Source organism: Physcomitrium patens, chromosome 13, assembly GCF_059467195.1.
Source record: "Physcomitrium patens ecotype Gransden chromosome 13, ASM5946719v1, whole genome shotgun sequence".
NCBI lineage: Eukaryota > Viridiplantae > Streptophyta > Bryopsida > Funariales > Funariaceae > Physcomitrium > Physcomitrium patens.
Window position 1 is genome coordinate 1642282 of NC_143422.1, and position 14743 is coordinate 1657024.

The following is a 14743-nucleotide window of genomic DNA, read 5'->3' on the forward strand; positions in this document are numbered from 1 at the left end:
CATCAACAAATACCATAAGATCTATTCTACACAAGAACAACAACCAGTAAATAACTTCAACTTACTTAAATAGCACAACAAAGTGTGTGTGGGCCCATAACCTATTGAATAAATACAATAAATAAAACATAAGTAAGTAAAAAATAGCAAGGTTAGATATAAGAAAACTGTGGAATGAGATACCTCTCACTTCCAACACTCTTTACTTCTAGGTAGAGTTTACATCCATTTTTTACTAGACTTCATCTTACTTTCATCCAACTAAATCCTAGATTCCTCTTAAACTAGCTGCCACTTTAAATCCTAGCTGCCACCTATAACTTTCCTTCATCTTTTTGCTACCCTTTGACCATTAGCAACTTATTTAAAATAATATCTTTTACCTTCTAACTTATTCTCTATTTACTTTAACAAAACTATCATTGATGACCTTTGTTTCCATCTGAGTTGCACTAATATATAATTGTTCCAAAACAAGAAGATAAGATGTTGCATCTTGAACAAAAAAAAATTATTCCATTCTCACATCACTAATTTGAACTTTCTCATTTGAACAAGCACCATATAATTCACCTTGCATATTATTAGCAACTTATATTATCCATCCATATTCCATATCAATTGGTCAACTTTATTTCATGTAAAGATCTTTTGACATAAGATTTGTTTCTAAATTTTGGTCAAACAAAGCAACAACTAATTCATCCATATCTCCAACCTTTACTAATGCTTCTATAGTTCCTTTAGTCCAATACTTTTGAATATAATGACTTAAAATTTCTTTATTCTTATTACTTTGATCATGAAAACATACGCTTTGATTATGACTCCTTTCTTCACTTATTAATTATTTGTAATAATTTTCAAATTCATCTTCTTTATTATTATATACGCATGTATCAATAGCATGATTCAATCCACCTTCATCTATTAATTTCCTCTTTTATTTATTAATATCAATAATGACATCATAGAATTTTTTCTTGGTAATTTTCAAAATCTTCTTCAATATAAACTCAATCTTAGCATTGAGCACATGTTCTTCAAGTATTTCTTTTAAATTTGTTATTGCTTCAATATCAAACAATAATTTGTATGTTGATGACTTATATTTCTTCCTGTGACTTTTGGTTTTTTCTTTAATGTTGCTAGAGCATCCTCTATCAGTAATTCTTGTGAAGCTATTTCAGAAGCCTTGTCTCCTTGAGTTTGTATCTTGGAAGTACTTTCTTTTCTTATGTCCTCAAAATCTCGCCTCTTCTTCTCTTTTAATAAAGATTTATGTTGATTTTTAGCAATATAGGCATGTATTGACAAAACTTCTATAAGATCCTCCTAATTTGTAGCTCCATGAATCGTAGTAGTATTCTTCAACAATGCTTCCTATGGCATCTTTTTTTTTTGCATTGTAGAAATAATGGAAGACCAAAGTCTACTTGGTACAATTTTTCCAAACAAATCTTGGTTGCCATTATCATCCACTTTAGTACCATAACTTATAGCTTCCATTGCTACAACCTCATGAATATCTAAATAATTCTTAACCAATACTTTCATACCTCTTTTACTAAATTTGGTTTGAAGAACATTACCAATATCCTTCAACACCACCTTTCTATATTTCTAAAAAATAATATCTTATTGCACCATTTCATTGAATTTACCACAATCTTTTCAAGAATAAAAATCATCATCATATCAAATATATCTTTGTACATACTCTTGCTTAGAAATAGCCTTTGAACTTATTGTAGAAATCTTCTCCTCAAGTCTTGTAAGTTTAATTTAAAGATCTTGTATCTCATGTCTTTTTTTTTTTTTGATGTACTCCTTGGCAGTTGGACAATAGATACTATGGATCATGAAATATGTACTTGATTTTTAGGTACTTGTCTAATTCCCTGCATTCCAATCCTATTCTTCCTTCTTTTCTTCTTTGCAAATAATCTCACATTATCTTCGATTTCTTTATATTTTATTGTCAATCCTTCATCTTCTTCTTTATCTTCAAGAAGAACTTCCAACTTCTCTTGCAATTCTCCATTAGCTGCTTGAAGAAATAATTCAACCTTGTTTGGATTCATAGTTAATTTTTTCATCTTTTATAATTAAGAATATTGCCTCTCAAACTCCCTCAAAAGCTTCATAGCTTTTAAATTCTTATTATGCCGCTCAATCCATTCTAAAAATGATTTCTTAGTGACTCAATCAATATCCTCTCAAAAACATTCATCCTTTAATGCATGTAAAAATGACTTATATGAATCTCCAAAATACTCCATAATTGATTTAATATGTTTTCTTATCTCTGATATTGTAGCAAGTTCAAATAGGTCAATCATCTTTTTTTTGGAAATCCAATTCAATTCTATTTCTTACATATAATATCTCAAATATTTTGAAATACATCTTCCATCAAATTGGTCAATTTTATTAATTATTGCTTCCAATACTTTGGTTGCTAAAGCTTCTTTGTGGTTATTGCCTTATTGCTATTGCATAAATAATGTAAATGCTTGAAACATATTTGTAGTATTTGAATCAAAGTACATACCTTATCAACCAATAGAAAATCTACTTGTAGCTCTAATTAAAGATCTAATTAAAGCTGGACTTGAAGATCCACTTAAAGCTCCATTCAAAGCTCTATCAAAAACTCTAATTTCATCCTTCTTGCATTCTTGTGCTATCAATTCTATTAAATTACATATACAATTGAACACCTTTTTTTCAAACTTTCAAATTATGTTACAACTTTTGTTTTATTATTTGTTATCTTGTTTAATAATGAACTGGGCACATAGCTCTAGAAGATAAGTTTTATTTTACAAGTAACTAGAATCCGTAATAGATTTCATCCATATTAGAAGAATGCTATTTGAATTTTAATTGATAAAAATTTAATGCTAGTATAAAGTATTTGAACACACTCTTTTTAGAAACCACAACTATATATAAATCCCAATTGTCTTATTACTTTCATAATTAGGAATTTTTATTTTTCTTTGTAAGTAGTAAAAAATCTAAAAACTTTATTGATGTCACTTAGATGTCATATTGAGATTTAATGTAGATATTCTTGTAGAAATTTCTTCTTCTTCAACTATTAATATCTACTCAAAATTAACATGTAGCTTCATCTTCAAGTCTTCTTAAACTACGCCAAATTTCTTCTTAATCTAACTATTAGATCTTTAAATATCATAGAAATCTTATTCAATTTCAAATTGCCAACTTTGAATACCTGCTTATACCAAAATCTAAATATCTCTCAATTGCACTATTAGATTATACCAAAATTTACATATACTTAGTACATCCAATTATGCAAGCACTATTAAATTTTAAACTATAAATGTCACACTAAATTTATAAACTAGCAAAGATTGCTAGCTCTAATTCTATTGTACAAATCCCAAGTCAATGATACAAAATCTGATTTTGAACAATAATTGCAAATTCATTTTAAATTCTATGAAAACAAGTCTTATATCTTTGAAATCAACCTAAAGCTAACTCAACAATTTTAATTGTGGATTTTTGAATGCTCCCATACTTTGGCCTAAGCAGCCATTTTAGTGATTAGAGGTTTGTTTTCAACTCTATTCCACAAATAGCTTACTCCTAAGTATCAATCTATCAAGGACAAGAACTTGATAAAAATAAATAAGCAAGTGAGACTTTTTTCAAAGAAAGATGAAAAAATAGAAATAACTCAATATGTATATTAAGAAAGAAATTAAAATGGCTATTGCCAAAAGAAAAGAAAACTAGAGACCCTTGAAACTAGACTAGAAGCAAGAAAAGACTTGACAAGAGTGAAGAAGGCTTCACTCTTGTCTCTATATATACTATCTAACTAAGAGCTAAGTGGTGATGTTTTCTGGAACCTCCAATATGCGTTGACTTTGTAGGACACATGCCTTCACTTACAAGGCAAGTTTTTGTACGCATGGGCCACATAGTTAGCTTGGTCTTCAAGGTAACAACATGTGTGGCACATGGCCAACTTGTTGACCACGTTTCTAATCCAAAAAGTCAATTATAGACACCTATAAAATCAAAGTTGTGTCTATGAAGCTTTTAAGAAGCTACTATAGCAAGTATTATAGAATTAACTTACTTTTATTTATTTTTACTTACTTCTATCTATTTATACATGTAATTATTAGTTTACATGCATATGTCCACAACACAATCTAACCTATCTTAGGAATTTTTTAGCCTGATCATATCTTCAACTTATTGCTAGTATCAATCATATTAATTATTTATCTCTTTTAATCTATTTTTATTAATTTATAGCCTTTATAATATAATAAAAGAATTTCTAGTAGACTAGAAGGTAAAATTATTAACCAACCTTTAATCTATTAGCTATTAAGATAAAAAAAATAAACTAAGAGGCTTTTATAAAAGCTAGGTTTGAATATCTTGAATTACTATTGAATCAAGATGATTAGATATTAATTAGAAATTTCTTTTTAATTATATTTTTATCATATAGTCATATTACAACATGACACCATTGTATTCTAGGCAAACTTTGCCAATGGAAAAAGAATCATCCAATCAATTTGTTGGTAGTCAATAGTAAACATCAAATACTTTTCAAAAACTTTATTAATACGCTCTATTTATCCATTAATTCGAGGATTAAAGGCCAATGATAATTTTTTATCTATCTTTAAAATCTTGAAATGGATTTTCTAAAATTTTAATAAAAATTGAATCTATCTATTTAATAAAATATCTTTGGATAATCTATATTTATAATAGATGTTTTTTAAAAAAAAATTAGCTATTTTTTTATATGTAATAGATTTTGTACACAATACAAAATATGCCATTTTGATAAAATGATGTATTATTACAAATATAAAATTATAAAAACTTGAAATTAGAAGATCTATGATATATTCCATAGAAATAGAAGGCCATAGTTGTTTGGGTATAGGCAATGGTTGAAAAAGTTTATATGATTAATAATAAAGATTTTTTGACCTTAAACAAATATCACATGATTGAACAAAGTCTTTTAGTGCCTTTCATATTTGTGGCCACCAAATATCTCTAGGTATAAGCTTGAACATCTATTGTATCCAAAATATGTGGTTGTTAGAAATTCATAATATGCTTGAAGAACACATAAATATACTTTGTCTTCTATAATGTATAATCATTTTTTGAAGTATATTAAATTATTCTTAAACTCAAAATTAGAAGTATTATAAAATTTAGAAGAATTATTCTTAATATCATAAACATGAGGATTAGAAGACATACTTGATTAGATTTTTTTTACAAAGATTGAATCAATAGTCAATGTTTATTTTATTGCTCAAAGATAGAAATTTTGTGGCTTAAAGAAAATTGTTCTTTATTAATTAAAAGATGTTTATCTTTTTTTTGGTACAAAATAAGAACATCTAGAAAAGACGTTTAACAAACCTAGTTGTATTCCAAGTCAATAAGTGATCTTGAAATCAAATCTTGACAAAGACATATTCCAATGGATTTGGTGATAATTTAAAATATGTCTTGATATAAAATATTTAAGATTCTTATGGTCCATATAATTAATAATTTGCTTAGAAGTGCCTTCTAAATAATGGTGCTATTCTTGAAATAAATCCATAATTATAAAAAGTTCTTTATTATGAATCTCCTAATTAATCTTAGCTACTGAAAACTTTCTTAATTAAAAAGCTATTGAGTGAAGTTTATCATCTATTCCTATTTATAACAATACAGTACCCAAAATAAAGTTTGATGCATTTATTTCTATAAAGAATGGCTTAGAAAAGTTGATGCAATATAAGATTGGTGCAAAAGTGAAGGCTATCTTCAAAACTTCAAATATTGCTTTTGCTTCTTGATTCTATTGAAGTTTGTCTTTACAAGTCAAATATATAAGTAAAGCTATAATTTTACAAGAGTCTTCATAAAGATTTGATAGTAGTTGATAAATCTCAAAAAACATTGGATATCTCTTATAGTTTTTGAATTCTTCTAATTCACAATGGTTTGAATTTTTTTACGATCCATTATAAGTCTATCATTTGAAATGATGTATCTTAAGAAGTTGAGTAGAGTAGTATGAAATATACACTTTTCTATCTTGACATAGAGTCTTGTATCTCTTAGTTTTTGTAAGTCATGATGAACGTGAAGTTTATATTTTTATGTATTTTTAGAATAGATTATGATGTCATCTAGGTAATAAACAACAAAATCACCTAAAAACTCTCAAAAGACATCATTTATTAGATGTTGAAAAACTTTTGGTACATTTGTAAGTCCAAAAGGCATGATGTTATATTTGAAATGTCCATACCTAATTCGAAACACAGACTTTTATTCATCTTCTTTTTTGATGCATACTAGATTGTATGCTCCTCATAGAACTATTTTTGTATAGATCTTAGCTTGATTCAATTGATCAAGAAGTCCAAATATCAAAGATAACAAGTATTTATTTTTTATGGTGATTTTGTTGAATCCTTGATAATTGACACATATCTATAATGATTCATCTTTTCTTTATAAATAAAATTGAAGCTCTTGCTAGAGATTTAAAATAGTATATGAAGTTCTTAGCTAGATTTTCTTCTATATATTTCTTGAGTTCAACTAACTTATTTTGTGATAAATTGTAGATTGGTCCAAATAGAGGTTGAACTTTTTCTTGAAGATCAATTGAGAAGTGACAAGGATGATATTTTGAAAGAATATCTATATTTGTTTTTTAAATATATCTTTAAAATCTTGATATTAGCTTGAAATGCTAGTTAAAGTCTTTTTATCATTAAAAATAGGTGCAACATAAATGACACAAAGTTATCCTTCTTTTGCAGCATGTAAGAAAGTTCTTGCCTCTACAAATATAAGTTTAGTTATACTAAATCTATGACTTTCTTCTTCATTAAGTACACTCTTAGTTATACTTTCAAAAAAATTAAAACTACAAGAAATCCAATCTATTTTAGAATTATATTTTTTTAATTATGATAAACTTTAAATAACTAGATTAAAGGGATATCTAATGATATTAAATATTATAAAGCTATTATGACCATTAAATTTTTACTTCTATAAGAAAGATTTCATAAGTAATATCTCATGAAGACAATGGACCACCATCTATGACTTCTACATGAAAATATTTAGTTTTCTTCACTAAAAGTATACTATGTCTTTAAATAAATTCTTTATCTAAAGAATATACTATGACTCTTGAATCTAATAAGGCATAGGCTTTGTAATTTTTAGGTCCTAAAATAATATTTATTATAAAACAAGGAGACTGTTCACAGGAGAAAATAAGACCTTCATTAGGTATTGTATAAGGTTCTAGCCGTATGGTGCCTATTGTTTCTAGAAAAATTTTTTTTTTGACATATTATTTTTTTGATAACCACACTCCTCATTTTATAGTTGCAAAGCTTCTTTAAAAAATGTTGAGCAGTATGTTTAGGTTCTCCATAATACGAGCACAATCTTTTCGGACAATGATAAGTCTTTTCTTGCTCAATAAGAGATTTGAAATATACAGCATCAATTTACATATCCTCTACTTTTAAATGTATGTATTAAAAAAATATTGGTATTGCCATTGATTTACAGTAATGTTGAGGTACACTTATGCAACTCTCAAATCAAAATTAGAAAAGTCAATAGTCACACTTTACAGCAAAGTCAATTGCTTGATTCAATGTTTAAGGATCAAATAAGTTGAGCTTCAATTTTTCTACCTAATATTATAATTTTTAGAAAAATTGACTAACAAATACATCATCCTACTTGATATTAGTTGCAAGTTGTCGAAACTGTGAAGCGTATAATATTACTAATGGGTTGCTTTCTTACAAAATATGGATCTTATTGCTTGTAACATGAATTACATCATATTCTTTATATATAGATCAAAATTTCATCAAAAAAAACCTTTAGATTATCCAATATTAGATCTTATTGTTTAAAAAAAGATGAAAACCATAATAATACTAAATTTCAAAGGAGTGTACTAATGAATCCAACCTATGATCTTGAAGTTGGATAGCTTTGAAGTTGAGGTTTAATCATAAATTATATTTGATTGATAAATTCTCAAAATTTAGATCTTATGCCATCAAACTTCTCGGTTACTGCAACTCTTGGTTCTTTAATACTAGAAGAATGTTCCACCATAGGAAAAGAGACATAATTTAGTGCAAATATTGAAGTAATTTCAATCATTTGTATATCTTTATTCCCTGATATTCTTATTACTCCTTATGATGGTAAATTGAGTTGATGCATTGTAAGCATTAACATCCTCAATTGCTCTTGCATTTGTACTATTGCACTCTTCATTTCAAAAAGACCTGCTATAATAGTATTTAGAGAAGAGAAGATGTCAAATTTTGCTCAAGACAAATAGAAGAGAGGATTTGAGAATAAAGAAAATAATAAATATAATATCAATTTAAAACGGAGTAATCCACAACTTCTAATATACTCAGGTCTTATAAAGAGAAAAAAGTAATCCACTCTTAATCAAGTAAAGATAAAGCTTTGATATTATAAGTATACTCTTATCAATATATCAAAGACAAGAACTCGATGAAAGTAAATAAATAAGTGAAACTTTTTCAAAAAAGTATGATAAAATGAAAATAAGAAAGTATGTATATTAAAAAGAAATTGGAATGGCCATTGCCAAAAGATAAGAAAACTAGAGACTCTTGAAATCAAACTACAAGCAAAAAAAGAATTGATAAGAATAAAGAAGGCTTCATTCTTACCTCTATATATATACTATCTTCTTGGAATCTATAGGACCTCTAACATGTATTGACTTTGCAAGTGACATATCTTAACTTACAAGACAAGTTTTCAATGTGTACGCCACATAGTTAGCTTGTTCTGCAAGCTATCTACACATGTGACACATGGCTAAATTTTTGACCAAGTTTCTAATCTTAAAATCAACTATAAATATGTGTAAAGTTAAAATTGTATCTATGAAGCTTCTAAAAAGCTTTTTTAGAAGATATTATGAAATTAATCTACTTATATCTACTTTTACATACTTGTACCTAATCATATAGGTAACTACCAAAGTAAGTATATTCATGATAATTTGTCCATGATACTTGATTATTATCCACTTTTATAAAAGGATGTAGCATTCTTCTTCTTCTGGAGATATTCATTATTTTTTATGGCTAAAGAAGAGATATGTAGAATTTGAGATGGATCTTCATAGACTCTAGTAGATATAATTAATATGCATTCACATTGATTTTTTGTCATTCTTAAACTTTCTTTAATTGTGCATTCATTGTTACATGTAGCTTTGATAAACAGTTTGCTAAATCTTCTACAATAAGATTATCAACTTTTGAAAAGTCAAAAGAATCAAATCATGGATGAAAATCATAATTGGCAAAGAAAAGTATTCGTTGAACAAAAGAATGTACCAAATTATTATATGCAAACTCTGCCAATGACAAAAGAATTGTCCAATCATCTTGATAATAGTTGATGGTACATCTCAAAATACTGTTCGAAAATTTGATTAATTCGTTTAGTTTGTCCATTAGTTTGAGGATGATAAGTCAAAAGAGCTTCATATCCACTTTTAAAATCTTAAAAAGAGTTCTTCAAAATCTTGATGCAAATTGAGTCACCTTATGCAATATAATATCCTTAAGCAATTCATGATAAAAAAGTTGTAACCTTTCTATTCTTCACTTACTTTCTTATTGTGTAGTTAATTCTCCTCCTTCTTTTTGATGTATGCTTCTTCTAGCATTTACACCTTTGATTATGTAGTATTGATTCCATTGCTAGTATCATTGCTAAGTCTCCTTGGATTAGGCTATATATACCTCTTTGTTTATTGCATACAATTGTTATACTATATTTCATTTTGATCCATCATATTTGTCCTTCTGTAATTACAATAATGTCCTTCTACAATAAGCATATATTGCATTGTAAGTCTAACTTAAAACACTTTGTGCTTTCTACAAAAAAATTAGAATTTAAGAATTTTCATACTTTTCATAAAATTGTTACATAAAATAATATATATACATATTTAATATAAGACTCCAATGCATAGTATTCTTTCATCATCCAAAAGGATCAATACCACATTATTTGTTTGAATTGGTCTAAATTTAAATCAAACTAATATATAAAATATTTATTTATATATTTTTTAATATTTATAAAAAAAATAAACTAATTGTAGAGAATAACACAAATAATGATTTTTAGCTCTTTAAAAATCTTCATAGTTACATAAAAGAAAATAAGATTAAATATTTTATATTTTAAAGAAAAATTTGTTCAAATGTTTTTATAATAGAAGAACAAAACATGTATCCATCTCATCTTTATTTGTATCAACTTCTAAGCTAAATGTTTGTTTATCTTTTGGTTCACAAGGAGTTTGTATTATGATATAATTTTTATAGTATTGTATTCTTATTATAAATCATCTTATTTAAAGAATGTCATATATCAAATTAAAAAATATTGACAACAAAAATTTTAAAGTGATATTTAAGATATATAGAATATTATCAAAATCAACTATAAAAATAAAACTTTTACACTTTCTTTATCTTAGAATTCCAAAAAAATGACTTAATTAAAATTAACAATAAAAAATCATAAAATAAAAAAAATTCAACTATATACAATAAAATTAATAAAACATGGTTTTTATAAATTTTAAATAATATATGTATATTAAGTTAATTATTCATATATATATATATATATATATATATATTTTGAATATTTTGGTATTGTTGAAGCTATTTTAAAAAGGTTTTTGATAAACTAATAATTGTCATATTTAGATAAGCAAAAGATGACAAAAATTGTTATTTTAGATAGAAGTTTCTTGGTTAGTTAGTTTTTCTTAATGCTAATCTAATAGTATTTTTTCTAATATATATATATATATATATATATATATATATACATATAAATAAATAAATATTTTCTAATATCTAAAACACCTTCAACATGCCTTAATTTGACAATTATAAGAATAACCTTAAAAATAATCAATTGGTAGTAAATACTTGACAATTTTACTTAGTTTTGATTTTCTGGAATAGTAATAAACTCAGCTTACTCTAGTTGTCTTTTTATTCAAAAGAAGGTTTGTGAGATAATAGAATAATAAAAATTATTATTATTATTTAGATACATGCTTCAGTCATAATTTATTATTAGATATATGCTTCAGTCATAATTTTTGTGACATCACAGGAAATGTTGTTGTTGTAATTTTGCTGCAAAGCAAATCAAATGCTGGACTTAAGACAGTAGACCTGCGGTCAGTCGACACATCCTCGACTTCAATTCCTTCTTGACATTGACAATCCGTGTCCATCTGGCGCATTCTTGATACATACATACATGATGTTAGGAGTGAGCACTGTGAGACCCAGAAATTCATAGGAGAAACTAGTTAACCATCTCAGTGAATACAAATCATAGAAAAGAAACACCGAATCTCAAGCATGAAACAGAATCAAGCAAGTGCCCACTCAGTGCCCAATCTGTGTCACCGCTTCCACAAACCCAAGCATCAATCCCACTGCTGTGCCTGTTTTCGTTGATCAGAAACATCTGCGCGTGTTCTTTAGACTCAATATGAATCAGTGTGGGAGGTTTCCCGCGATTTTCTTTGATGGGTTCAGTTTCAAATCATTCATATTCTCCGGTCAATGATGCATTCAACCAGAAAATGGAATCGAGAATCCACAAAAAGAGCTTGACTCGGCGAGGAAAGCCGCACTGCTTCCTGTGAATAACATCAACAATTTGCCTTTCTAACGAACCTGCAGTCTCGATCCGAGCCTCAGGATCACGCCAATGGAACCGACTCCCAACCACCAGGCTCGAGCCTTAGGCTCGGGCCGGAGCTGGGACAAGAACCCATCCAGTCGGGATCATTGCCGGGGAAGAGTGTTAGGATTTCGCAGGCCCCTGTTTGGTGATTATGGCCTGGTTATGGCGATGCTGCGATCGTAGGAGTGATACGCAGGCTCAATTTGTGTGTCGTAGTAGACGCCGGTGACACTACAGTGCTTTGGCATGTTGGGTTATTTCTGGGGTTGCTGTATCTTGCGTCTTCTGTGAGGGCGGGAGTGGTCACAATGGAGGGCACTCTGAATATTGCGCAGAGGACTAAGAAGGTGGATGTGGCTTTAATTAAATTCTTGGCAAGCCCAAGTGATTATTTTGCAAGGCATTCCTTTTGGATCAATTTTGTTAATAATTTGGGAACTGCAGCAATGAGCAGAGATGTGCGGGAGCAGTTAAGTCAGGTTTCAAGAAAGAATCCCAATAGCATACCGAAGAGCATCTCTGCTCATTGCTGCAGTTAAGTCAGGTTTCAAGAAAAATTTAAAAATTAACAAACTTAGATTTAGCTCTACGTCGGTGTTACCAATAGTAATTGTTGTCGTCTCAGTTGCTGTCTGGTGATTGTTTCTTCGATCGACCAATGTGGATATGATCGCTAGATTTCAAATTCAAATCAGAGATTTTGGAATTGAGTCGGTTTCCATGTGCATTGCTGCCGATTCTCCCCGGTTAATAGCATTTTGGAGCGTAATTCTGCTGAACAGCAGGGTTGGTCAGTCGTCGGAGAACGTGCTCTTTAATCTTGTGCTGTATGCGGCTTGCGCTGCCAACTCTACTGATGTAATTAAACCGTGTTATTCACATGGAGTGTCAGCTCGATTAAATACACCACTATTACAACGGGTTGCCGTTGTGTTACGCCTTGGGAAAATCTTTCACACTTTTTCGGATTAGCGTCATTCCTGGAGCTGTTGGATCACTGAAGACCGTCTACCAGCAAAGCATTTTCTCTATGCATGGAAATGTTTCTTGTGATTTCTTTATGAGGTTGGCAATAGAAACAGAAGACGAAGGTAAGGAGGTCGCAAGACAATCCGGCAAGCATGGAGATAAATTGAGGGAGATTTATGATTGGTCTCATGACACAATTAGTGCAGATGAATTGTAGGCATTTAAATGCAACTAGGTTCTGTATGTTGCCAGAAGATAGTGCAAGAAGAACCATAATGATGTGAGTATTTTTGAATTGAATAACTTGAGTAATCACAAGTAAATGGTGAGTAATCTAATGTAGTTGCTTTGCGGCAATCATACATCGCCAAATTAGGTCTAATCTCAATTGAACTTCAGATACAGTGGTTATATTGGAGGATATGTCATATAGCACATCTGTTGTGGAATTATATTAGAATGTAGTGTAAATCGGATGCACTGATTCTTATGCTCATCATGGCTGACTCATTCGTGTAAGTTTTAGAGTTCTCGTATGCAGCCTACTGTACTCGTTCTGAAGATGCGATTTGAGATTTTTATTGAACATTCACTCTAGGTCGTAGAACTCTGAGGTTGATGCCCTGCATGACAACTTGGAGACTGCACCGATTAAATTTGCAGGAAGTAAGACGTCTTTTACAACTGGGATCATATTTTCAGGTTTTAGAACCTAGCTTTGTTTTACCACTTTTGATTTTATTTTCTTGGGCCTCTTCTGACAAAATTAAAGTTTCATCATTAATCCTCTTCTGACAAAATTAAAGTTTCATTATTAATCTTGACAGTTAATTATCCACAATAGCTACAAACTTAGTGTTTAAATTACGACGGAGCCTAAAAGATGGGCGCAACAAATTTGTACACTTCAGTTGCATTTTCCTTCTTTGTTGGTAACTCATCTTCGCTGGGTATTACCTGCTGCCAATTATCAATTGAATGGTTGGACTGTTGTGGCAAAGCATTGAAGCACAGAATAGAATTTTCTAACTTTGCTGGTCTTACATCTACATCAGAAGTGACTACCTTTCAATGACACAACACATTCCATACAATTAACACAATAATTTTTTTTTGTCTAAAACCTCAAATTTACTGCAGTCATGGGATGGATCAATAGACTTGTAAATATTGTCGGATTGTGTGAGGTGCAGTAAGTGGTAGAACTAATGTTGCTTGCGAGGACTTGTGCTTTGATAATCATTCTTTTACTACAATTGAAGGATGTTTATATTCTAATTAGAGAATGTTCGTCTTGCGGATTCATTATTTTAGAGTATAGACATGGGCGAGTAAATTAGTATGCTCAAGCTCACAATGATTTGAAAAATCAAAAAAGCAAGAGTATTACACAAGCATTATCATTGCTGCATTTCACTCTTTGAATTTATGTCTACTTTTGAGCTTAATTCAAATAAAATCTACATGGCTTGTTAGATGAAGAATCTTGTATTATGGATTGGTCTATCTTCATGGTATGTATTGTGTCATATATGCTATTCATGACAATTAGAAGATTGCATGATTTTCAAAAGTTACATGGTTATTGTTCATTTGTCTGTTGTTGTTGAAAAAATAAAATATTAAAAGCTCTACAAAAAAAATAAAAGATAAAAATCTTGGCTTCTATTTAGTTAGAGATTTCAATCAACTACTTTAAAAAACCATTTAAAGGTTTTAGATATGTTTAAATTTTAAATTTTTCTTTAATAATATTTTTTTAATTGTATATATTTCATATTATAAATAAATTTATTTATTTTTATAAAAATTAAAAAAAATATAACAAAAAAACTCCAAATTTGTTGCAATCAAAGGTAATAAATTACGTTTTATTTATCAATAAATAGATTTCATTTATAGATTTTTTTTT